The 27879-nt window shown below is 43.2% G+C and overlaps 1 protein-coding gene and 1 pseudogene across 2 annotated transcripts in view; both read right to left on the bottom strand.

Annotated features, from left to right (window-relative positions):
• The window catches only part of BCL2 (BCL2 apoptosis regulator), a 159130-nt gene that overhangs the window by 82488 nt on the left and 48763 nt on the right, over positions 1–27879 (bottom strand). The gene's annotated exons all lie outside the window — the stretch shown is intronic.
• Positions 215–23465, bottom strand: LOC102537064 (proteasome activator complex subunit 1 pseudogene; annotated as a pseudogene).

Raw genomic sequence — 27879 nt, 5'->3', positions numbered from 1 at the left:
AGAACACAAAAGAGAGAAAAGCTGGGTTCAAGTGTTCTGAGGATTCTATATTATATTGTTTGGGAAGCAGAGATACAGATAACACTTTAATTTTAGACTTTGTGAACTCAGATATAATTTTTAAAAAGGTTTACACGCAACAGCTGAGATACAGAACAAAACATATTCATTACAAATCAAGAGGAAAAAAATAGTCTTTTTTTAAACAGTATGACTATATTTTTGCACCTGGGAGGCAAGGTGAGAGAGAAATCACAGCAGGAGAAAGGTCGGGGAAGGCCTGGAGTCCACCAGTAAGAGGCAGGGAGGGCTCTGCTGGACTCACCACAGGATGAGAGGAACTTCCAATATATCGTCCCCTTTGGTTCTCCCCTGGGGTTCTCAAGCTTCTTGAAGTTCTTCAGGATGATGTCATATAATACAGCACAAGCTCTGAGGATTTCCATGACAACCAGCAGGGTCCAGGTACTCTGCTGCGCTGGGGAAGCCTTCCAGCTAGGTATAAAGGGTGTTCATCAGCTCAAACACCTTCTAATGCACAGCCACTCCAAATTTTTTCCATCTTCCATCCGAGGTATCTGCAGCTGCAACTAGGTGGTGACCAGGTTGACTACCCAGTGTCATCCGCGGTCCCAGACTTCAGGCACTGCAGGAGAATTTCAATCTTCTTGCCACTCACTGGGCCACTGGGAGGACCTTTGCCTTCATCTTCTCCTGTTGTCTTTTCATCTCTATCTTCCTCCTCCTGCTGCTTCTTCCATTCCTCCTGCTCTTTCCTCTGGACTAGATGGGAACCAGGATGTCCAATGGGGCCTTTAGATAGCTCTGGCTTCTTGAGAGCTAGTTCCTTCAAAAATGCACCCAACTCAGAAATCTTCTTGGGGAAGTATCTCCTGCAGCAGGTTCTGTCTTTTGCACGGGTCTTCAAGAAGCATCTCCACCCGGGCTTGAGCCCTGAGCATGGCCGGGGCGCCTCGCACCACAGGAGGTGCAAAGAGCGGGCACAGGGAAGAGAGTGAAATCAACTGGAAAATTCAAGTAATCTAGCAGAAGACAGGATAGGAAAAAAAATAAGAAGCAGCAAGGCAGATAGAAACCGTTTGGATTCCTAGTGAATTCCAAATGTATGACTTATCATAATAAATGTAAATGGCTTAAGCTAATCCATTAAAAGGCAGAAATCCTCAGACTGAATTCTGTAAAATTCCAGCTGTTTATAAGAGAAGCGGAAAACATAATCTAGTAAGAAGGATAAGCATGAAAAAATGTATTTGAATAATGAGTGTTCCTACAGATAATAAATATTCAATAAATATTTATATAATTGAATGGATTAATTAATCTGATAAAAAAGACTTTGCAGCCAAAAGCATTTGGGGGGATAAAAAGATTACTGCTTAATGATAAAGATATATTCACCAGCAATCCTTCTATATACCTAACCACACAGTGTCAAATACATATAGCAAAAATTGGTTTAATTATATGAAGGCAACAAATTCAAAATTATAGTGAAAGATATAAGCACATATCTCTATGAAATCAATAGACCAAGCTAAAAAAGGGAAAAATTCAAATAATGCGCATTACAAACTTCATCTAATGAATATGAAGAAAACTCCACCCAGGAAATAAAGAATACACATAAAATGTTTGTAAATTGACCAGGTTCTAGGCCACAGAGCAAGTCTCAACAACTTTCAGAGAACTGCTAACACTCAAACCACACTCATCAACCATAATACAATAAAAGTTGAAATCAATAACAAAACCACAGCCCCCAAACCCCAGTACATCCTGAAATTTCAAAAACACACTGCCAAATTACTAAGATAAAATCAAAATGAAAGTAACAAAATATTTGGAACTGAACAATAATTAAAACCCTAGATTTCAGTAGAAGGAATGTTCAACATTAAATGTAATACCAGAAAACAAGAAACATTTTAAATTAAGAAGATAAAAAAGAGCAATAAAGTAAACCCAAAGAAAACAGAAGAAAATTCTTCTTCCACAAATGGATGAAGATAAAGTAGTAGGAAGGCACGAATAAAGACAATAACAAATCAATAAAACGCAAAGAAACAATACACATAGGAACAAAACAAATGTGGATTCTTTAAAAAGACTAATGAAATAGATAGATACTCAACAAGAATGAGCAAGAGAAACAAAAGAAAACACAGATAAACACTATTAGCTATGAAAAGGAGCCACAACCACAAATGCAGTGAAGATTTTTTTTTAAGTATGAGAATTCTATTCTCTACTTTAAAGCAATAAATCTAAAATCAGATGAAATGGAAAAATCTCCCAGAAAAATATTACCAAAATAGAAAAACAACAAAAGCTCTTGAATGTATTTTTATAAGTTCAGTTTAAAGGTATATTTTAGAAGTAGATAGTACAAGAAAGGAAGCAATAGGTCAATCTCAGTTAAAAATATCAATGCGACAATCCTAAATAAAATATCAGCAAACATACCAGCAGTGTAGTGTGTATAGAAATATATATTGATTTTTAATATATGTTTTTTGGTATGACATACATCAAGTACATACATACCCTACATGATATACATCATATTTATCACATGGTAAATATATGGTGTGCCTGTGAGTGTGTGTGTGTTTGTAATGATCCAGTAAGGTTTATTCCAGAAGCTCAAAAAGATTCAAAATTAGAAAGTGTTACTGTAATTCACCACACTGACAGATTAAGAAGGAAAAACTATATAAATCAACATAATAGATGCAGAAAAAACATTTATAAAATTTAACACCCATCCAGAATTTTAAAATATAATAAAATACCTAGCCAAGCAAGAACAAAAGGAAGTTTTTACTAAGCAGTTTCTACTAAGAAGCTGCAATAAACTTAAGGAACATATTCCCTTTAAAGTCAAGAACTAGACAATTACGCTTTTTCTATCACTATTCCATTCATCCTTGTATGAGATCTGTGGCTGACACAATAAAACAAGAAAAAGGAGTAACAGAAATAAAGATTTGAAATGGAGACCCAAAAGAAGAATTATTTGCACATAAGATTGTCTATATAGAGGATCCATGAGAAACTACAATTACAAGTCATAAGAGAGTTTGACAAGAACGCTGGAGACAAAACTAATATACAAACATCCATGACATCCTTATCAGCCAATTAGAAAATGTAATTTTTAAAAGATCTCATGAGCAACAGCAATAAACCATGACAAACCTAAGAATAAATCTAAAGAAAGAGGTACAAGAGTTAAATGGAAGCAAATTATAAAACTTCACTGAAAGTCATAAGACCTAAATAAATAGAGATATAGATCATGCTCAGACATGAGAAGATTTGACATCAATTCCTCCTAAGTTAATACATAAATTAAGTAGAACTCATATTAAAATCCCAGAAAGTTTTTCATGAACATTTTTTGAAGAATCAAAGAAAAAAAAAGCCAAAACAATATTTAAAAAATGTTAAGACAGAGACTTGTCCTAATAGATATAAAGACATTTATTAATGCCTTATAATTAAGATACAATAGGCTTGGTGCCAATATGGAGAACCAGACCAGCATAATAGAGAGAGAGCCCGTCCATGTACAGGAACTTGGGATGCAACAGAGGTAGCACTATAAAACGGTGGGAAATGACTAAACTATTTATTAGATGGTTCCGGGACAATTAGTTACCCATACAGAAAAAAGCAGATCTCTAACTCATGTTATATCGAAAAAACAAGTCCAAGAGAAGTGCAGTTAGCTTTAAAATATTTAGAAAAAAAATATAGACTCTATTTTGATAATCTTGGGCTAGGGAATGACAAAATAGCACAAATCAGAAAGCAAAAAAAAGAAGAAAATGTTGATCAATTTCATTTTAAAACTTATGTGACAAAAGACACCAAAAACAAAGGTTAAGGGCAAGAAATAGAGATACAAGATTTTTTTAAAGTATCAAAGGATGTGTGTATGTGGTATTTATTTGCCCATTTCCCCCATCTTTCAATCTAGGTATACAGTTATCTTATCAGTCTGGAGACCTAAAGAATAGTCCTAGTTCTAACACTATTATACTTCGTGACACAGAGCAAATCAGTCAACCTCTCTGGGCCTCAGCGTGTTCATCTGTAAAATGGGGCTAGTCACAATGCTTATGTCTTAAAGAACAGTCTAGAACTAGACAGATCTGGACTTGATCCAGCCCCACTATGGACCAGCTGTGAGAACTCAGTGAATTTGTTGAAACTCTCTAAAAGGTTCTATCTTCATCTATAAAATAGGAATAGAGATAGCATTCAGCTCACAAACTTGCTATAAGAATTTCACAGAGTGAAAAATGAAAACCTCTCAGCACACCGCCACCAACAAAATAAAATTACAAAACCGAGAGAAGGCATGTACCATGCATATAATAAAGGATTGGTATCAAGAATATAGTGTATACGCCAATAAATCAAAAAGGAAATAAACACACCGAAAGAAAAACTGGCAAAGGATAAAAAGGGAAAATCCATACAAGAGAAAACCTGACTTCAGTGAGCAAATGAAAAGACACCTGACCTCAATAGTAACCAGGAAATCACATCTAAACCCTACACAGCCACTGGATGGGCAAACGGGAATTTTAAATATGGTGGTGACATGTATTGGAGAGAATATGAAGCAGTAGGAATTTCCAGACCCATGCTGGTGGTAAACTGGTACCATCACTTTGGAGAGCAATTTGATGACATCTAGGGAGGTTGAAGATGTGCTAATTTTACCACTTTGCTACTGGATGTGTGTATAGTATACGTCTGTCTATCTACCTATCTACCTACCTACCTACCTGTATCTCCAAGAGAAAGTCAACTCTCCCACACGTCGGCAAATAACATGTACATGTTGTAGCATCATCTGTAATGTCAAATTTTTGTTGGAAACAGCTGTAATATTCCTCAAATGGACATTTAAAAAGTTAGAAACAACTTTATCGCCCTTTCTTTGATAGAATACTAAACAGCATGGGACACAGTGGAAGTGAAGGTATGTGTTTTACAACAGACACATCTTACAAATATAATGTAGAACCCAAAGACAATGATATCATTTAGATAAGCTTGAAAACATTTAAAAATATACACATCGTCTACAGATACACACAGGTGTAAAAGATGCAGTCGTGCGTGGTAATCATATGCATCAAATTTAAACTGGTAACTGTGACGCTCAGAGAAGGGATGGGGGAATGGCACTGGGGAACTGTTTTAACTGTTTTCTCTCTGTCTCTCTTTTTTAAAGGTAAGTGAGAAGATCTGAAACAAATATGGCATAAAGATGTGACAGCGATGGTAGATACCTATGCACTTGCTATCTTAGTCTCTGTATTTCCTGTTTGCTTACAATATTTCACAATTTAAGAACCCTGTGCTTGGCATAGTTAAAGATCTTGATAGATATTATCATTTGTTCCTAGAGGCCCCTGAGGCAGGTAGGGCAAGTGTTATGATTATCGCTCGACGGACAGGAAGGTGAGGGAGGGATGGGCGCGGTGGGCACAAGGCTTAACTGTCTGTGGGCTCAGAGCCCTCATTTCCCTCGTTCGGTAATTTATACACAAAGGGAACTTGGTGCAAAACGGCGTGGGTGGGTGCATGGGAAGACAGCCTCTTCCTTTCTGGAACAGACCGTAGCCTGAGGTAGGGCAATGACATAATGTCATAAAAAGGGAAGGAGCCAGGCTGCCCGGGTCATCTGACAGCTTTTCAATGAAATCTGTAACTCACACGTGGAAGCGGGGAACATTCCCTGCACATCTGCCGAGGAGGCGGAAGGGGCCGGGGGAAGTGAGAAAAGTGACCTCAGTCCCGGCACCACTTCGCCTTCAGAACACACTATCCTGGGAAGGGCAGGACGCTGTGCTGGGGCCATGAGACCCGCAGACTGGTCCAGGATTGGCCCCTTTTGCTCTCTGGCTTCCTGCTCTTCTGATTTATACAACTGAGGAGGTGAACTACCATCGTGAGGCCAGCGAAGTTCTAGAACCTGTGTCCCTTCTGGTTTTCAGGAGTTTTTCCCTAAAACTTGGATTTCTTAAAATCTGAAAGAGGAGGTTCGTATTTAACGTTTGCACATGGCTATGAGCTCATTCCTGGACCTGTCACAGCGATGTCCTTTCCTCCCGGGGACATACATAAAACGCCGGGAAACAGTACTGCGGTATCCGGAAGTCTCAGCAAACACTCCTCCATCCTGCTCCCAGCACCAATCCCACTTGTGGGCCCTGGGGACCCTTGGGTACAGAGGTCAAAGTGGTTGTAGCTTCAACAAGCAGCGACTCATAGGGTCCATCCCACTCTGGGGGTAACACATGCTGTGGGGAGGTGGGGAGGAGGTAACCCCATGAGTAGCTCAGCCCTGAAGCAGCACCACATGCACATTGTAGGCTGGAAATAAGAAAGAATTTCCTGGCCGTAGGAATTGCCAAAGAGTAGGGTGGGTAACCAAGGGAGGTTCCACAGTCTCTTCTGGAGAGCTTTAAAAACCAGAGACAATCTGACATATGAGATGATTTTTGTTTTGCAGTCCTGACAGATGGACCTGGTCCCTGTCTTCCCAGGCATACCGGTCCTACCCTCTGCTTTCTCTCTCCTCTCAATACGACAGACGCCGCCTGTGTGTCCCCCCCCCCCCCCCGCCACGGGGAAGCACACTCTTTGCAATCCATGAGGCTTGTTTTCATTCGATTCCTTGCCTCCTAACACCTTTCCTTGTTATTTTATGGAAAGTTGGTCAAAGGTCAGAGTTGCCCAATTACCCACACATAGTTTGGTGGCGGCATCAGATACCCAGGCAAAACAGAGATGATTCCAACTCCAGCCTAAACTCCAAGGCTGGATGGAAACAGAAAAATTAGCTGCTGCTAACAATCCATCGTAAATGAAAATATGATCCCAGTAATTGATTTTAAATAGATTTTTTAAAAGAATCCTTGGCCGCATTTCATCAAGAATACAGAGTTTCAAAAGCGTTCATTCCAGGGTTGGATTTTTTCAACCCTTTTCTTCTGGCTTAAACCCCAAATGGCCAAGAGCCGAGTCTGAATAAACAGTGTGGGTGGTGACTGTTCTGTGAGGCCCAGTAGAGGATGCAACCACTTTCTTATTCGGTTCAGCATTAAATCATGTGAAACCAGCCTGATGACTCCATGTAACTTTTACTTGGTAATGGAGGGCGATATTAACATGTCCTCTTTCTCCACTTCTCAGGGAGAAAAAAAAATTAATTCTCCTAACAGCGCAGGTTTAATTATGTATAAAGTTCATTGACCTCACAGGCGGCTGTCAGATGATCTTGCGAAGGCCTGTGAAAGGCATCCCAGGAATGCAGTGATGTGGGCAGAAACCGAGTGGATGCATGCCACCGAATGCTTTCAATGGGACGGAATCAGCGGCCGTCCAGAAAGACTCCAGTGAAAACAGAACTTTAGGATAATCAGCAATTTCATCTCACCTAAGCATTTCGAGGCCTTCCAAAATGATTGTTCTAAATCAGAAACTCAGGAAAAGTCCCGTGGGGACAGGAGACCCTCACGACGGGGGAAGGGGTTCTGCTTGCTGGTTCCTGCCGCAGCAGGCTGGGTTCCCAGTGTTCTTTCCCCATTTTAGGGGTGTTGCTTTCTCACGTCTCTGCTACTGGCATTAAAAGAAAATCAGGAAGCAATCCCATTCATAAATATCCGGTGGGGCTTGAAGGAGACAGCGGAGCCTGTGTTTGGACAGTTTGGATAGGCTACGCCCCCTGCACGTGTATGCGATGACTTTATGTATTTGTCAGGAAATGCCCTGAAGTGTGTTCTTCATACACAAGGACTGAGTTTTCTTCTTTGGGCTGAGGGAGGGGAGGGGGACGAGCAAGATGCGCTTCCAGAACTTGCAGTGTTTACCTGGGGCATACCATTGTTGATTGGTACCCAGGCTACTGTGAGAGCAGAGCCCTGAGGAAACGCTTGGAGACACTGAAGGCTGGTTTGGGTTTCTTGGCAACGAGAAGCCAGAGCCCCAGGAGATGCTGTCGGGTGGCTAACTACAGGGGCTCTCCCAGCCAGAGGGAGGAAATGTGAAATATTTCAGTTTGGTGCTTCCTAAGATTAAAATTACCTGTTGGGGTCTAATATCATTTTCTTTCAGTAGCTTTCTCACCAGATACCCTCACTTTATCGGTGGGTGAACTATCACAGGGCTGTGTTCTAACACAAATGAGCTGCACTCATTCTGGTAGTGTTACTGTTATGAACAAAATAAATGGTTGGCCAGGATTTAGCTGACATTTTTGAGCCTCTGATGGCAGCAGAATGAAAAGCCTCTTACTCGTGTCATTTTTTAGATAAACCTGTAATTCTCAGGTCCTTTACCAAAACTGGCCACCTAGACTTTGAATACACAGTGCCAGTCTGCATTCAATTCACGTTACTTCAATAGATATGCGGAAACACAAATACTGGAGTAGGTGCTACTGGCAACACAAAAATCAAAAAGGCTGTGAGCCCTGCCCTCAAGCAACTCACAAATGAAGGCGCAAACATGAACCCCAACTGGAGGATTTGGGAAGGCTTCCCGCGTGGAATCTTCCAGGAAGAGATGGCATTTGACCTGAACCTTCACCCACAGCTCCGTTCCCACCTGCACACTGTGGCATTCAGAGAGCCACTGAGTCATGCTTATTCATGGCTGGGGTTCTATGATTTTACTTGTTTTTAATCCATCTGATATTTCAGGGGTTTCCTGCCACAATCCCTTCTTTAAGATCAATACCATTTAATATGCTCAGGGAACAGTCAATAAAAAAGGAATTCCTTCTGTCCTCCCACCCCGAAGAAGGAAGCCTTCCTTCAAATCCTAAAAAAATTTTCTAGATATGATTATCCACACAGTTGCAGGGGAAATGCACCTCCAGATAAAGAAATCTCAATCATTTCCACCCTTTGAATACTACAGTTTGTAAAATCCCATGAAGGAAATGACTCTTAGTTCTCATGAAATTCCCACTGGGGAACCACTGGGAGCCACAGTTAGGAAAGAGATGATCCTTTTGCTTATTCCTAAGTCCTTCCGTTTGCCCAGGGCCTCTGCCACCTCTGAACCTCACAGCAATTTGGTTTTCTCGTCTATCGTGTGTGTTGGAGGAGGTGGTGGTTTGAGTCCATGACTCGTCTCTGTTACGTGGAAAGTTCTTGGCCATCAGGGACTGCTTTCTTCATTTCTACATTTCCCACAGTGTGTGTCTTTAACAGGGTTGGTGTTCACTGAACAAATGAATAAACAAATGGGTGAAGTAAAGAAATATCACAGAGATGTCTCTGCCAGGGCTTAGAAAGCCTTCAGTAAAGGACCAGAGAGCAAATATTTTAAGGCATCCAGTCTCTATTAACTACTCGACTCTGCTGTTTTGATAGGAAAACAGTCATGGACGATCTGTAAACAAGTAAGTATGGCTGTGTTCCAATAAAACTTTATTTACAAAACCCAGGGACGAGCCAGATTCGGCCCACAGGTCATAGTTTTCTGGCTTGCTCATCTACCGTTTTTTTTTCTTTGCCATACACCTCACATATTCTTCAAATTTTCATATGGTATCTGTGCTTTTATGCCATCAAGGGCAGCAAATGTAAACATTCAAGAGTTGTTTTGGAACTCCACATTAATGAATCCACAAAAAAAACCCACCAAAAAACAAAACAAACAAACAAAAAAACCAACAACAAAGAAACAGGAAGGCACATACAGAAATTAGCTATTATTCTAAGTAAGAGCTGGGAGTGGCTTATATTGTATATCATATGCCTTTAAAAGGATCCATTCTTAGCCCCAAAATGAAGGTACTAGTTTTGCCATTTACATCATCATTATCGAGTAAACTTGACATGAGACCTCAGAATTATTGGGTGAAGGGTCTGGTGCTGGGGCGTGGTGAACTTGACACTTTCTTGGAAAGGGGAATAAATGCCGTCCCACCGACCGTTCCTATTCTCCCCTAGATCGTTGGGTCTCTGATTTTACTGCTAAAATCCTTCCAAAGGTTATTAATGCAGAGGACACGCCTTCCTCTTGATGACCCACTGGAAAACATCCAGCTAACAAAGAGCACAGCAGATCTCAAAAGTGCAGCGCCCCAGAGAGGTAAGGGGCAGCTACGAGACCTTGATGGAAACAAGATGTCCCAGGCTTGCCCTCCTGGCCCAGTTGGAGAGTGCCCCTCCCATCATTACCCTCTGCTTCACTATCAGGCCACCTTTTGTGTGTAATACAGTTTTTTTTTTTTTAAAAAAAAAAAGGATTTGGCTTTGAATTATGGTGTAAATCCAAAGGATGCCAAGTCTTGAGGTCAATTGCTTGGTTTGGAAAAACTCAACTAGTGCTTTTCGAAGTTTGAGGAAATACACAGCAAACAACGTTCAAATGAGTGCCCAGCTGACAGATTTTGCAATGGTTGCTCTAAGGTGGGGATCTTCAAACCCCATCGGTCATTGTCAGGGTCACGAAACAGTTCTAGATTAGAAGGATTCAGTGCCTTAGGAAAAGGACAAACCCCTGACTCACAAACGGAAGGTATCATTGGGGAAGGGGAGGGTGTCAAAATACCTGAGTTCCAGCCCACCACGTTCAACCTATGTGACTTGAAGCAAATTATCTGATGTTTCTATAACTTGTCCTAATTTTTAACACAGAGCTAGGACATCCACATTACAGAGGAGAAATCTGGGAAGCAGATGACATACTGTATATATGGCCCAATTAATTTCAACAAATGTTGAGAGTCTATTACAGGCTTGCCTTGGGGAGTGAAAAATGAATATGCCACAGACTCTAAGAACAAAGGCAGGGGATCACAACTTGCTGCTTTTCTGCAACATTCTAGTGCCACCAGACCTTGTTATCAGTCACTCTCCCCTGCCCCCGCCCCGCTGCTGAGAAGAGCTCTTTACTCACAATCCTCTTTTGCCTCCACTCCAAGAAATGGAGAACCAGCACATCTGTGGGCAACCCTTGATCTCTATTTCCTTTAAGCCAGCTTCTTGGGTTGTGCCAACAGGACACAGACAAGTGACTCAAGAGGAAAAATAATACATAAGTCAAGGACTTATTGGACACATTTTAGGTTGCATCCAGTATCGAGAGAGATGCTCTTAATCTCTTCTGAGGCTTCACGAGAACTTATCTGCCCCTTTCTGCTGGTTTCCAGCTTTCTTAATATTGAAAACTTTGACCTGAAATACGAAATCTTTGAAGAGTCTGTCTGGAGAAGTTCCAGAAGTTTCGTGTAGCAAACTAAATGGGCTCCTCTGATTAGTGTGTCTAGAACAATGCAGGTAAAATGTCTTTTAAATCAATCATTCTAAAGTTAGCTTCCAAGGACTGCCACTCCAGCACCAAGAAACAGGACGACATGAGTTTATTTCATCAGGCACTGGCGGCATTCTGGGCAAAGCAAATAGAAAATCTCGAGGAAAAAAACAAGAAACTTTCAGAGCCTGCTTTGGGCCCCCTCACATTCCTTTTTTAAGCATGACAAGATTGATCCTGGGCCACAGATGCAGCTTTTGGATGTCAGATGCAGGCAGATGTTTTCCCTTAAACCCGTTGTCTCTCCCTCAATCTGTTTATAGCTGTTTCCCTTTCAGCCTGCACCTCATGTTCTCACTAACTGCACGTCCCAAAGGTTTCTTCCCTCCACACCAAAAAGGGGCACCTTTCTATAATTTCTTCTCTTTTCTATATGAAATGCATCCACTAACGAAGTTAGCTGTTTACCCATTACTACTATGTTTGGTTCCTTGGCCATCTTCAGGAAATATTGTAGTAGAAGTTCCCTGTAAATTAAGTCCCCAAAGTTATGTGGCATCAGAAAGGGGAAAGAAGTAAACTATTGAGCTCACATGACCGGTATTAACCTCTTAAATCAACTGGTATCCTTTAACGAAAAATAATATGAAAATGAATATATGGATGTGTGTGTTGTGTGTGTGTGTGTGTGTGTGTGTGTGTGTGTGTATAAACTGAAACACTATGCTGAACACCAGAAATTGACACATCATAACTGACTATACTTCAATTAAAAAAAAAAAAGTCAACTGGTATCAGTTGACAGGCTCCCTTGATGACGTCAGGGTTATTTACCGAAACCTGTGGGGTTTTTGTTCTGGGCTTACAGATGCTCTTCCTACAAGTCAGACCAATTATGTGAATTATGCAGATTCCATGGCAGCCAAACCAAGTGACAGATTTCAGAGGTTCTTCTAACCTCGCTCACTACAGATTCATCCAGAATATGATCCAGACGAGGATAACGTCTGCTGCTAGTTCTCATACGCACAAGTGCCACGAGACACGGGAGCTTCTTAGGGGTGATGGAATAGTTCTGTATCCCAGAGGCAGCGGCAGTTGCAGGAATCTATACACATCCACGCACACACACAGACCAGTACCAGGAAAACTGGTGAAATCTGAATAAGGTCTGGAGATGACACAGATGTCAGTCTCCCTGTGTTACTAATGTGTATACTATATACATTACTCTACATGCTATGGTCCTACAAGATGTTATTATCACTAGAGGAAGCAAAGGGGAGGATACATGGGGCCTCTCAGGTGCTACTTTTGCAACTTTTTGCGTCTTTTGTTTCTGAAAAATAGAGAGTTTTTTTGAAGTGCCATGAGAAAGTGAGTGTTCATCCGGCAGTAGCTTGCCCAACACAGCCTAACTGCACTTGAAGTTCTGTGCTGCTTCTTTTCCTAGTCAGAGGATTTTAAAGGATTTCCCATGACCTTCCCTTAAGAAATGAAGTCAACGTATCTTCTGATCGGGTACCATGTAGCCTCTCTGAATTGGAGAGGAGGCGAGAGTGGATGGGGAAGGATAACTACGTTTCTGAAAGGTTCACACTGAATTTGGCAGTTTCTGCATTACAACCAGGATTCTAATAAGACAGCAACTTTCTGATGTTGCCTGGGTGTTCCCTGTGACACAGAGGTTTAAAGGGTAATCAGGTCATTAGATAAAGAACGGGGTGCGGGGAGGAGAGAGGACTGTAACCCAGGCCACGATTTTGCTCTTCTTTCCATCTAAACAGGTCTGCGCATCCCTGCTTACCCGGCATTATCCTTCAGCTGTCCACCAGCTCCCTCACTTTCCGGTTTACTTCGCTGTCATCTGCATCTCTGCCTTCATTACCGGCTCCATGAGAAGCCTGTGGCTTCTGTTCACCAGTGTATCCCAATGCAGAGGGCAGTGCAGTATTTGTTGACTGAACGGCTGAAGAAATGAATGAAACATCTCCAAAGCAATGGCCCGGTATTAGACTGTGGCAATCCTCAAACCCACAGGTCATTACAAAACGACACAGAAATCGTTCAGGCTGATTTATGTACGTCAAGGTCATTTTTCTTGGCTAAGAGAATAAACGTGACACAAATGTGAGTGATGTCTTTTGACACTAGCAGCTGACTTCCAGAGCTACGGGGATCCCAACGAAAAGGCCGGCTTTCCTGTTGAATTTTCAGTCTAGGCAGAAGGAGACCAGAAGTAGGTAAATAGACGGGGAGATGGGAGCAAACGTCTCTCTAAATACACACACGCACACATTTTCTCATCTCCAACCACGGAATGGGATCTTGGTACTTCCTCTCCCTGCAGTGAATGGGGAGTCCTCTACCAGGTGCAGACAGGTGGGGCAGGCATAGGTAGGCAGAGAAAAGGGAGAAATGAGACACTGAGAAACACATGAGACCCGAGAGTCGGGAGTGAGGGCTGCCTGGGCCCCCAGTCACCAGTCCAGAGCAGTCTTCCTCTGCAACACGTCACGTCACTGTTCAAACCAGGAGAGGCCTCGGACAGCCCGCTAAGCCAAGGTATCAGAAGAAAATGCTTAGAGGGCTGTGTTTTCAGATGTGGTGAAATGTTTTAAGTAAATGACTAACCTTACATGTGTTTGCTTTAGTGAGAAACCCTCCCTGCCCCCCCCCCACCAAAAGACCCCTTCAAATCATGGGAATAAGAAACAAGGAGGTCAATGACCTCTCAACTTGAAAAAGTCTCCTTGAAGCCAAGCTGCCTGAAGTCAGTCTTCTGATACCAAAGTCAGCCTGGGCCGACTCCCCTTCTATTCATGCTTCTCTTAAAAGAAAACAGGCTGGATGGTTTCAGTAAATAACAAAAGGTCAAGAGAAACTCTATTCACAACATGAGCAAAATAACAGCACAATCTCTGCCAAACAATTTCCTAAGGCCTAACAGGCAGAACAGCCCAGCGGTGAAGCAGCCCACAGACCTGAGGGCGGGAGGAGAGGTCCGTCCCACGACAGCCGGCCAGGAGGCCCTGGTTCCTACGTCATCTACAAGGAGGGAGAATGGAGACCACGCCATCAAGTTCAACCAACAGTTAAATTCCACGTTTCACGTAAAGGAGTCGGTTCTCTGCGTGTGTGGTTTGTTTTTCCAGGCTCCTCACCTTGGATTATATTTTTGACATTAGAGCCAAGTGGCAATGTCATGGTGAAACAGCCAAGCTTCGCCGGTCTCTGTGTTTGTGAGTGCCACATCCACGGATTCCGCCAACCACACACGGAAACTATTCAGGGAAAAAAAGTTCCAGAAAGTTCCGAAAAGCGAGACGTGAATTTGCCATAGGCTGGCAACTGTTTACACAGCATTCACACTGTATTGGGTGTTATAAGTAATCTAGGGGTGCCTTGACGTTGGTAGGCAACATGCAAATACTGCACCACTTTATAGAAGAGACTTGAGCATCCTCAGAGTTTGGTTCCATGGGTGATCCTGGAACCAATTCTTCTCAGATACCAAGGATGACTGTTCTCAAAACTAAAGCTCAGAGCCAATTTTTAAAAAATCTCCTGAATGAAAGTTCCAACTGGTTTAACTCCATTTGCCTGAGATGGGCACTCATGTTCATTTTCTCTTCAGAATTCCTCTGAGGTGAACTGGATAAAAATACCATTACAAGAGCTTTAGGGAGAAAGAGAGAAAGAGACAAACACATCCAAGGCAGAAACCAGGACTCTCCGCCCTCAGGACGCTGCCCCAACTGATTCTGCATCAGCAACCTGCTTGGATACCATCTTCTCGGGCCATTACTGCCCTGAGCCTTGCCACCAAGTCACCAAGGCCACACCTGAACCCTGTCACCAGACTTGCTGCAGTGACTGGGTCTTACTCTTCTCTGGCCTCCACGGGGCCTTGCAAGCGGGCAGCAGCATATTGAGTCAATGGCACCCGTGTTCTACCACATTCCTGGTTTAAAACCATAGAGCAGTGTTTTGCCAAACACCTCCTGTGAAAAACTAGTCTGGCAAGATGATACATGGGTGCAAAGTAATTCTGATTCCATGATGCAACACGTTTTGGAAATGCTTTGGAAAATGACTACATCCCCCCCTTTTGGAATCAGAAAGCATTTGAGCAAATGAAAGATTTGAAGTCCTACAGGAAAGTCCCATGTGACTTTCAGAAACCCTTTCTCAATTCATACCTGTTACCATCTCGGGGAACTAGTGTTTTGTAGAGGACATACTGGAGAACTCAACTTTAGAGCAATTTCTGATTCATGGCTAATCACATCCAGTCTGTCGTTAAGTCCAACTGACCCGTCCTTCACGCTACATCATTGTGGTGAACTCTGCCCACTGAACACCCACTGCTAGTTTCCTATTCCTGAACCTATTGCTATGTAAGATCATCAAGTAATAGAAAGTCAGACGGAAGTGCTCTTAGAAATCATCGCGGAGTAAAGGTCAATGCCTGAATTTCAGAGTTGTTAACCAAGGCCCCCACCATGAAGGGACTGGCCTTAAAATGTCACGATACAATACTGTTTGGCTTCCTAAAGCCAAGGGTGGTTTCAGGCATCTATGCGCTGCCCTGCAGCCACACTGCACACAGGGCTTCCAGGAGTGGGTCCCCACTGGGGAAGAGAGGGAAAGAGAAGCAGGGAAGCACCTGAGCACCCACTGAACGCCGTACACTAGCACCTCCATCCTCCCGCTTAACCCTTAAGCATCTCCTGTCTCAGTTTAAACAAACCCCTGGGTCACGTACGTGAAAAACGAGGCTACTTGAGGCCACACAGTAAGCAAGAAACTGTGCCAGGATTTGAGCCAAGAACAGTTTGACTCCAAAACACATACTCCTGCCAGTGTGTCATCCTCCCTCCACAAAGAGGCCCTCAAGAAAAGCATGTGCAATTACATATTAAACAAGGAATTTGCATATCTGAAATGAGTGGCAGACTACGGCCACTGGGGCAAGGAAGAATACACAGTGAGCCTTTGTTTTCCACCAAAATCCTCTACCCTGTGCAAAGGCGAAGAAGATAAGTGAATTTTTGAAATTGCTATTAAGGAAATGAAAATTTTTTAATTAGTGAAATTTGAAACAAGTCAATCAAGCCACGAGAATGAAATTCTGCTGTTATTGAATATCGCAAGTAATACATTTGCAGAGTTTGGCATGATCACTTATCATTAGAAGTTATTGGCTTCTCTTATGAAGTATTGATCACTTTGGTTATGTTTCATGAAATCTATGGTGGGTACAAGTCCAGTAAATACGGTAACCATGGTGATGGTAGCATATTTTTATTTTATGTCAAAAACATATACCCTTTTAATAATACATAACGGAAAAGAATCTGAAAAGAAAAGAAAACGTATCTATGTACATGTATAACTGAGCTGCTTTGCTGTACACCTGAAACTGACATTGTCCATCAATTACACTTCAATATAAAATAAAACTGAAAAAAAAATACCCTCTTCAAAACTCCTACAGTTCTAGTGGGAGAGGGAGACTTTCTCTTAGATACAGTCAATTGATAAACTACATGTTCTTTCTCATAGTCATCTCTCAATAATTCAAATTTTAAAATTCAGACTTCTTTATTTGCATTTTGAGGTATTTTGAACACCAGTAAGTGAATTTCCCACTTACTAGTGGAATTACTGTCTGTCAGAGAGTTTCTGAAGCCACATGTGGTCCACAAGTTAAAGTAGAGTATTAAAATTCGTGACAAAAATAAACCGACAATGAATAATAATAGTCACAAATCCATGAATAATCAAATTAAATTAAATACTGGCCTGGGAGGATTTATATTGCTCTTTATAATAATGTGCAACTCAGCTTAAGGAGGCCATGGAGTTTCCATACGGGCAGCAGGGGAAATTTTTAATTTGAGTACTTTAAAGTCAACCATGGCTGTGTAACCTTAAGAAAAAGAATGACTGAGGAGGGTATTTTATACTTGAATGTCAAGACAAATTGTTTAATCAGTGTTAAGTAGTGAACTCATTAGGTCTGCCCTCTGGAAATCAAAAATAAAGATAAAAATGAGTTCCAAGGGTGAATTTATGCTTATCAATCTTTTAGCCTTCAATTATGAGTGATGCTAATTTTCCTTATATCTCAAAAAAGACATCAATGAGATCTTCATTCACTAAGATTATTAGATACAAGAAGTAAAAATTTACAAGGAAACAGAACTTGATAAATCTTAATCATAGTTTATCTATGGAAAATTTACTTTCAAGCAAATGGACACCACCTACTTTATCACTTGCTTTATTCACATTTCAAATGCCCTTTACTCATTCACGTTCTGCGTATGTCCTCGTGTCTTAGTGGGAGAGTGCCTTTAAAAAGTAGTATTTTACTTCCTCCCATATCCAAGTAAATCTGATGGGGTTGGTGCTTCACAGGTCTGGCACAGAGAAATTCTGCACAGAGAAATCTATCAGATGTAGAAGTAGAAGAGGCAGCAGGCAGGAATTAAGAAAGAAGCCGAGTAGGCAAAATAAATAGCTTCCCAGCATCTGCTATTTCAGGGATCGCTGGCTGCTGGCTTTGTTTTTTTTACGTGAATGCACAGACAATAGTTACCAACTCGATAAACAAAAACATATTTTAATGGCAAATCGGATCATCCTTGGGAGGAACACAGTTCCTTGTTTCCCTCATTGTGAAAAATAACCATAGATGCTCCTGCCACAGTATTCAGGGCACGCCAGGCACTGTTCTCAGCTCTTGACTCATATTAACTCCCAACAGCACTTATGAGGAAGCTGCTATTATTATAACTGGCACTTCGCAGATGAGGAAAAGGAAACATTGAGAACTGGGTGGAAAAGGGCAGAGCGGAGGCTGGAATCCAGGCAGGCTGTCCTGGATCCACAGTGCTAAGACCTGACACTGCCCTGACCCACTACAGCGTTAGCTCGGTTTCCTACTCTGACATGCTTGCACAAGAAGCATATTCAAAATAGTTAATAACTATTCTCCATATAAAAATATATCTACAAAAAGGATTAAAATATTCTGTGATTCTACCGCTAATTCGCGTAACTGAGTCAGCCTAATCACCGGAGAGAAGGAGGCTTCTAAAGTGCTATTTCCAAATATCAGTGACCGGGGCAAACCACTCCCTAAGAAATCAGCTGTTTACTGTATAAACCTGGGGAGAAAACTCTTTGAGGTGGACACCAGACACTTCCGTCTTTGTAACAATTTGATTATTTCTTCCACATTCTAGATGTGAATAACTGAATAATTTAATTGCTGGAGTTAAAGACTTTTCTGTTTTTTAGGAAAATGAGATTTTTATTTGGGATTCCCCAGAATATTAGAAGATGATTCTTATTATAATTGTGGGCAAGAAGGAAATAATATACATATTTGTGGCTATGAGCAGCTAACCAGGAAAGAAAAAAAAAAAGGAAAGAAAGAAACTGTCTGGACTTGCACAGTTCCAAAAACCACTGAATGTTTTCTTTTTTTTCCCCACCTTATTAAGCATTTGTTTCTTATCAAGGAGGATTCATTTCCCACCTGTGTCTTTTACTTTCTTGAAATACATATAAAGTTAATGTTTACTTTCCACCCACTGAAAGCTTGTTTAAGTTACTCTGTCTTTAGGTTTTATTTTCAGGAGCCCCAATTTGTTTGGCCAGTGTCAGCAGGAGAGAAGGCTTCCTTTTGAGCACAGAAAACTCTCGACTATTTAGAATGTTTGCTTGGGAGATAAAGTGATGCCTGGCGGTTTTTCTGCTTCATAACAATTCCCAACATGACTGGGCAAAAACTAAAATGTGCTTGTACTGAATTCCATCTTTCTCTGATGAGTAAGCCTCATAAATGGGATCAGCATAATCAATGCTAGGTTTTTTCAGTAGTCCAACGTAATCTGAAACTTCCAAATGTTTGTATTATAAATTAGTACATATATTCCAAATATGAGTTCTGGAAAGGAGATAATATGAGATGGTCTCTTTGAGTTGTACCAGTCTCATTCTTCGCGCAAAGAATCTGACTCCAACTCCAGTGAAGATCGTATCTTCAAGGGGATCGCCACAAGGCGCCGTCCTGACAGCACACCTGTAGCATTCCCTGGACTTCAGCAAAAACTGCAGGATGGGAATAAAAAGACAGCGGGGACGAGGCCTTCCAAGGGTCATGGGGAACTTGGGCAGAGATGAAACGTACAGGAGCAGAATTCTAAGCTCCTGATGCTCGGTCTGCCTGTACCTGTACCTGGGGTCCCTGGCTGCTGAGTGCTTGGACCCAAAGAGCATTTGGTTGCAAGTCTGATTCCTGATTCTCTTGGAAGTCCAAGCACATACAGTGGGAAAGTCTGATCTGATCCTCTGCTTTCAAGCACTTAACATCATTTTCCCATTTGACTGATGGCACAGCAGAGGTCCACAAGAGCCAGGTGACACAGAGACAGAGCAGTGTAAGGGCAGCACCTGTCACCTTTCCCAGCTCCATAAATAAGGGCCGGATCTTTTCTGTAGTATGTGGTACTGGTCACAAAGGAAACGGGATGACAATGTGAACTGCTTGATCCAGACCATTACTTCTAACAAACGAAACAAACTCAGTGATACTGCGGGCTTAGAGCCCCTTCCTCCTCGATGGACACTGGACTGTACTCAGGAGCACAATAGCCATGGACTCAACTCTGTGCTTCGAATTGAAAAGCCACGTTTGATTCATTCAACTGTCATTTGTTCAGTTCTTCAAAAATCAAAATGGTCTAGTGTGAATCCTGAAAGTTGAGAATATGGACTCAGAGTGATGCCACTTGCTAGCCAGCCTAGGTGGTGTGGTTTTAAGAGACTGGACTTCCTTTTCTCACTTTGCAGCTGACTTGCTGAGTAAACTTGGGCTCCTTGCTTCTTAACCTTGGCCTGCCCTGGATTTCCCCCGCGTGAAAAACGTGAGAAGACAAGGTCTAACGACTTCTCTGGGATGTTGTGAAGATCACTTAATGTTTTGAACCACACCATCCTAGGCGGTGCCATGTGTTACATGTTACCATTATTACAACTGTCTCTGGTCAGTTACAGCTACACACACGAACATTTCTTAGCAAAAAAGAAAAAAAAAACGGTGAGGAATTAATTCTGTTCTTACTTGGGGGTATTTCACAAAATGTCATATTAAAAACATTAACGTTCTGAAAACTAAATTCAGTTGCGTGTGGCAACAGAAGGTACTAAAACCTCGCCATGGTGGTACCCCAACCTAGAAGTGCCTCCCGGACAGAAAGAACTTCACTGGATGATTAATTAATCACATATATTCAGTGAGACAAATAGTAGTCTCAGTCTGTTTTGGATTTACTTTGGTTTAAGAACACTATAAAAGAGCTGTCATTGTGCAAGTGTCAAATGCTCAAGTTTGCCAGTTATAGAACCTCAGCTACAAAGTAACCCTGGGAGAATGTATATATACGGGCTGATACTGCTTTGTGACCACTTTAAGGAAAAAGAAATGAATACAGAGTTGGGGTGACTTACTCAGGGGCTACATACACGTGCTAGATCTGTACACATGGACTTGAATCCCTTTCACCTGTGTGCTTTCATGCCCGACACCCACATTTATGAGCCAGCACTGGTAGCCTGGACTAGGGGTTCACGGTTAGGGACACAGGGGTCAATTTATAGCTTGGGGTCACAAAGCAGGGTGAATAACCTTCCTACCCCACATGAAGTCTGCCCCCTTGTCTTGAGTGTCCTCCACAGCAGGCGCTGATGAGCCAACCCAACCAGCCAAGAGTAAGTGGAGAAATTAACAGTCACATTCGACATCCATTAAAACCAAACATGTGTCCACAAAACAAGGTTGATCTAGGACACCCTCCATCCAGTCTGTTTTTGCCAGTCTACACAAAAATGGGAAAAACACAGGGAAGGTAGTGATTTTTTTAAAAGTTAAATTCACTCCATTTTAAAATAGTGTAATTTATTCTAAAATTATGTCCTTCCTATTTTTGGTGTTACATGCTTTTTATTTTACCAGTAAGAGTAAACAGTAGTTGATTTCTTAATATCTCAACTTGGCAAAATAAGAAGTTAGCACCTCTATATTGGTCCGTGAATTAAAAAAAACAAAACAAAAATAAAAGAGCTGAAATACAAAAATTTGGCTAGCTCTGCCTGGGAATGAGTTACCTGCTGTTAGAAACTCATAAAGAGGAGAGACCTATAGGGAGCATGTCATCAAACGTTCTCTAATAAGACACAACGCTTCATTTCCACATGGAACGCAAAAGGATTTCAAGCTATGGTAATAAATGGCGTCTCCAAACTCAGCTAGAAAAGCATGATGCCGTCTAAAATCGAATGAAATGTAGATTCTTAAATGCTACAAAACATACATTTATATTGCCATTCTTCACAAGGTAGAAAGCATTTTAATTAAAACCCAGAGGGCATGCAAAGACAATATAATCCAGTAGACACAGGCGAAACAGTAAAGGATAGAAACCCTGTTTACTGGCTTTCCACGTGTAGGCCCTCTGTATAAAAGATACAGATAAACATCAATTCTGTATCTGCGGACAGACGGCAAAGGATTTAACCATCCAGTTAACTCAAGAACCCAGGTGTCACCAACCATGGCACTAGCTGACAGAGGTGGGGATGTGGGAGAGGGGAGGGGAGTCAGAAGGCCTAATACTCTCAGTTTTTTAGTGGGTACTTGAGTGGTGTTCTTTATGGTTAAGGGAATAAGAAATGAAATTTTCAAGAAGGTGTTTGAGATGTGAGCAACGTCCTTGAAGAGGACCAGGAAGGGTGACCTCTCCACGGAGGGAAGGAGCTCGGGGGAGAAATGGGGCTGAATAAGGGGGAGAAGTGCCATGTACCCGGGAACGAAGTCAACAAAACAAATGTTTATAAACTGAGAAAGAGTGACGTTAGGGGTTGAACTGTGCCCCCAAAGATACGTTCCAGTTCTAACCCCGGTACCTGCGAATGTGACCTTTTTTGGACACGAGTTCTTCACAGATGCAATCAAGTTTAGAGGAGGTCATCGGAGTGGCCTCTCATCCAATGACTGTTGTCCTCATAAGTGGGAAACACCACACGAAGGCAGAAACACAGGGAGAACGTTCCCAACCACACAGGCCGAGACTGGAACGAGGCAGCTGCCCACCAAGGTCCACGAAGGATGGACAGCCACCACCTGAGGCTGGAAGACAGAGAACAGCTCCCTCCCGCCTCCACGCCTGGAGCCTTCAGAGGGAGCATGGCCCTGCCGGCTCCTCGATGTTGGACTTCCAGTCTCCAGAACCAGGAGAGAATAAACGCCTATGCTGTGAAGCCACCCTGTCTGTGGTACTTAGTTACAGCTGCCCTAGGGCCTCAGTCCAGCTGGTATATTTACGTTATTTAAAGAGATGAAGATAATCACCCAAAGAACTTCTTAAAAGCGTGGGAGGGATAAAGGCATTGCCTCTGGGAAGTGGGTCTAAGGGAGCAGAGGGGCAGCATCTGGGCTGTTACTGTGTATTAAACACCTTTTGCACTATTTGGCTTTTTAACCACACGCATGTGTTACTTTGATCTTGAAAAGGCATAAATAAAATATCCACGGGATGGCATCAGAGCAAAACCTGGTCAGGTTTCTCTGTAGACTGATGGCCATGTCCTCCGCCCGGCCTCCTGCCTCGCCCCCACCCTTGCAGCGGACACTCCCCGGACACTGTCCCCGTCTGTCCTCAGGGACTCACAGCGGCTGAATGTCTGTGCACATGTGCACTCACATGCTTGCCAGCCCCCACTCAAGTATTTTTGGACTTTTTGTGGGTTTGTATCATCGATGACAGTAATTGTGCCCATTGACTTGGATGATTAAGCATTGACTACAGTGAAAACAGAGAACCTCAGGGAGCTCGTCACTGGCCTTTTTTGTGGATTAACACTCAAAACAATGCCTGACAAAGATTTCAGTGATTAGGCTACACGGTATCAGAAAACCTCACAATAGAGCTTAATCATAATCGTTTGCTCATCCGATTTTATTTAACCCACAAAAAGAAATGCTGAGTGATCCCCGGTGGCCTGGATCAAGTTGGATCTGTGATGCGGGCGGTGACTTACCCGGATGGACGGACGGGAGAGGTCCCATGCCCTCTGCTCGCTCTAAGAAGAATGGTCACATTGAGCCCAGCAGCCTGTGATGTTGTGGCAAAATGTGTAGTCACCTCCCACATGAACAGGCCTATTGATGACCGTAGAACCTAGAGTGAGACCAGGACAGCGGGGCAGTGTTCCCAGCTCGCCCTGGGAGGGAAACAAGGCAGAAGACAGATGCGGTGTGTGTGCACCAGAGGCCCCCGCGCACGTCCACGTGCACACGGCTCCCGCACAGCTGGGGAGCACCCTGTCATGTGCTGGCCCTGAGGCTGTGCCAGGTGGATGAACACCCAATGAAATGTCTCCCCGCCATCACGCAGGGGAGCTCGCAGGGAGCAGAACAAAGGGGCAGCATCTCAGCAGGACTAGGATCCTGACTGCAGTCAATGCACCTCCCCCGGGGAGGTGGGGACGGCTTTTCTTTTCATCCCAGTGTTCAGTTTCCGGTAACACGTGCCAGCCACCCAGGAGGTTACCTTCCGGGCCTTCCTGGCTCTCAGACATCCAGACCTAGCGGATGTGGTCCCTTCCACATTGCAGGTGGCAGGGTCACCCCCAACAGACTTCCCAAGACACAGATGAATTGTGCTCATGAGAGATCAAGTCACAGTTTGCAAAGCCACTGCCTGTGTGACTCTATACTGAGCAGAAGGAATAGAAGGGCTCAATTTATATTATGTGACCTTTTGCGGAGCTCTTCCTCCAGCGCCGCGTACAGAAGAGAGGGTGGGTCCCTTCGAAGGGACCCCATTCAAGCCCACACATCTGCCTTTTCCCCCTTCTTGCTTTTAAAACATCACTTTCTCAGCATATCGTAATGAAGACCAAACCCTGAGACTCAGATGTTCCAGAAACCTGAGATATTAGATGTGTTTTGATCACATCTGGCCCTTTCTCATCTGCTTTGCTCTTGGTCACATCAGCACGGCCAGAAACCAATTCTGTCTTTTCAGTTATGGCGTAAGCCTAACAAGTCTGTCCCTAGAGCACCTAACCATGGACTGTCTCCCTTTCCTCATCCCACACACACACACACACACACACACACACACGCACACACACGCGCGCGCACATGCACGCAGCAACGCATCAAGTGAGGACACGGGCAGAGTAACTGAGAAAATGCCAACACCCTTCAGACAGCCAAGCTCTGGATTCATTAGGCAAACTGTTTAAGAGGCACATGATCGATAGCTTCACAATCTTGTTATGAAAAGAGATTTTCGTAGCTATTGTTCTACAGAACTTCCTTACACAATAGGGTACCCCTGTGAGGAGCTGCCTCGTTCAGGAGCCAGGCTCACCCCGGTCAGCAGGAGAGGGTGATGGCACTGACCCCGAAGGCACAACCAAACTGGGCTGGTTCCTTAATCCCTAGGAATGAAAACAACCTAGCTTCTTAAGGATCAGACTTACAACCAACGAGGCTCCACATTATGTAAAACTCACCAGGGAAAAGGTGACTATTTCTTAAAGATATCCAGCCAACTGATTTTCAAAATTAAAAGAAAAATGGGCCAAGTACTGCCTATCTCCTCCCGTTCCCCTGACAGATGATGGGGACTGATGAACCAGGAGAAATTAGAGGAACAATATAACTGTATAAACAAGAAGAAAGAAAATGAAAAAGAAAAATAAACATGAGTTGGATCAGGGGCAAAAAAAAAAAAAGGCAAAACAAGCAGAAATGATCTTTTGATAAGAACAGTATTATATAACCCAGCGCCTCTAAAGTGGAAAGCCACTTTGCCCTACAAATCACTTTTCCACAAAGAATTAAAAGAAGCAGAATGAACACAAAAATCAATTAAGGTCCGGAGAAGGGTTCCATTCCCCCTCCAGCGGCTCGTTCTTATCCAAACACTAATGCAGGTACTGTCAGGCTGCCTAGTAAAGGATATTTTTTGTTATCACTTGAGCTAGTCTATCCGGAGAGTGATGTTCCCATTTAAGTTTGCAAGGAAAGGTTAAATAGGAGTAGTTCTTCCCTTAGAAAATGACAGTGTATACCAGTGCTTAAGGCTCCTGGGGCCTCCATGGTGTATCGGCTTCCACGGCGCCCTCCTGGCTGCACCAAGGACCAGCGGCTGGCGTGTGGCTAAGACACAGCCTCTTCCTCCAAGGGCGAAAGCAACGCCATGGTTCCAACAATTCCGGACAGGAACAAGGTAGACTTGGAGAACACCAGCGCTGCGCTCGGCCCACAGCAAGCATGAAATCAAAACTCACTGAAGGCATGAGGGGCGAGAAACACCTCTCTGACCCGAAGTGATAAAACTCCAGAGCCAGGGAGCTCCTTGTATGCGCTACAGGACAGCCACGCAGTGCAGTCTCACCTCAAACTCTATTTGCCAAACAAGTCAGAAGAAGCGATCGCCTTGAAACTTACACAGAAATGTACACATTCTTGGGGAGTGGATCACATGTTTATTATTCTATCTATGCCATTTGGAATGGGGTGATACATTTTCTGAAAAATAAATGAAAGTGTCCTACTTGGTCTTACAAAACTGAATTGTTGTAATATTGGGTTTGCCTACAGATGAGAGGGCATACACTTACCTTCTTTGGAGCAAAAGTACAAAGACTCTGTCCAAATACCAAATAAAGGGAAATGAACAGAAGTGCTTTGGTGTTATGGGTATTTGTTACCAATTAGGTTGTTGCTGATCTGGCTGATGGACCCGAGGATGTGCAGATGAGGTCGGTGACAATAAAAAACTGGAGACAGGGAGCTCACGCCAGGGTCACAACTCAACCTCCTGTTTAAATGGCGGATTTTGACCAAATTAGGCCTTCTTGGACCTCCAGGGTAGCCCTTCTGCACTTCCAGGAAGGAGGTGGCTAAGTGGCTATTTTGGTCTGTCTGCCCATCTGGTCCCTTTGTATCTGGCTGGCTCACGGTCAGGCCAGCAGATTAGGTGCCGCTGCTCTGAGCAGCCGTCCATCCCACTAGGACACGGGCCACTCATGACTCAGAAGAGACCCAACAAGACGTCCCGGAGGAGGCCCCCCCACCCCCACCACGCAAGTGCAATTCCAGGCGGTGGGGTCCGGGGCACCCGGTCATTTACAAAGGGGAAGGGACATCAGAACTCGACGGCAGAACAGGCACCGGACTGTGGTCCCCAAATAAAGAAACTCACATCAACAGGGAGTATAAAAATGTTATTTAGAGCTTCTGTTCTCAGATGTTTGACACAAAGGAGAGACTGTTGCGCCAGGGAACAAAGTGATCCAGTCTTCACAAAGCAGGAATTCTCCCGCCGCACATTTTGTTTCCAAAACACTGAGGACTACAGCAAGTTTTCCAGTTGGGGTAAAGAAGCTACTTCTGGAAGCAAGAGAGGAGATAACTGAGGACTTTCACGGAGGGGCTTAAAGCCTTCCAAGAAAATGCACAGTGGGTGTCAGCATTTCGGGGCGGCCAGTGCGGATGGTGAGCAGACTGATCCCCAAATATGTGGAATGCGTATGGGCTGGGGGAAATGTGGGCTGAGGGTTTTTAAAGCGACAGAACCTTCTAGTAACATACCAAAGGGACCCCGAGTGTTTTTTCAAAGTTAACCCTTTGAGCCCAGGGTTTCAGGTGGTGCCAGTGTAATCGTACTTCCACTGGGCTCGCAGCCAGGAAGGAACAAGCAGAGCTTCTTTCCTACATATTTTTAAAACCTGTTTTGTTACCTGCAGGGGAGTCAGGTGGTAAGGAGCCTTTTTTTAATCAGGGTGGGAGCCAGGGAGCAGGACGAGGGAGGGGGGTGACCTTTCTCTCTTGAATGTTTGGCATCTGAGCTGCAGCACAGAACTTCAAGCCCAAATCCCCAACCAGAAACTCAAGGCTGTCAACCCATTTCTCTTCTTTTTATGTCATTATTTGTGTGTTTTCACTGAAAACAGTCACATCGCCGTTTATCTCCCTCTCGTCTTCACCAGACTGTACGTTTCTGGAAGGAAATGCAGTATGGCCAAAGACCTGGGGATTTGGAACCAGGTTCACCATCTTAATTCAGCTCTGCCATCACTATGGGATCAATGAGAACTACTCTTCAATTCAACTTCTTTACTCATTAAATCAGAATAAAGATGCCCTAGTTTGGGGATTGTTGCAAGTCTCAAATGTAAAATTATAAGCAACATGCTCTACACATAGATGGTCCTCCCTTTGAGCTCAGGGGCTGTGACTTAATTCACCTTGGTATCCAACCCCCACAGCACTTTGCCCTTGAACCCTCTCCCTGGCCGTGTGCTAGCACGATTCGGATTAGTCATGATTAACATTTGATACGCCTCACCATAAAACTCGACACTTGTGCTCCAAGCATTGTTTTACTAATGGCAAGGATAGTGGCAAAACCCAATGTGAGGGGACCTTCCTGTTTTGCTGTATCTCCTACCACTGGAACGTCAAGGGGACAC

The sequence above is a fragment of the Vicugna pacos genome, chromosome 30 (genome assembly GCF_048564905.1).
Source record: "Vicugna pacos chromosome 30, VicPac4, whole genome shotgun sequence".
In the NCBI taxonomy this organism is placed as follows: domain Eukaryota; kingdom Metazoa; phylum Chordata; class Mammalia; order Artiodactyla; family Camelidae; genus Vicugna; species Vicugna pacos.
This window is presented reverse-complemented; position numbering and strand designations above follow the sequence as displayed.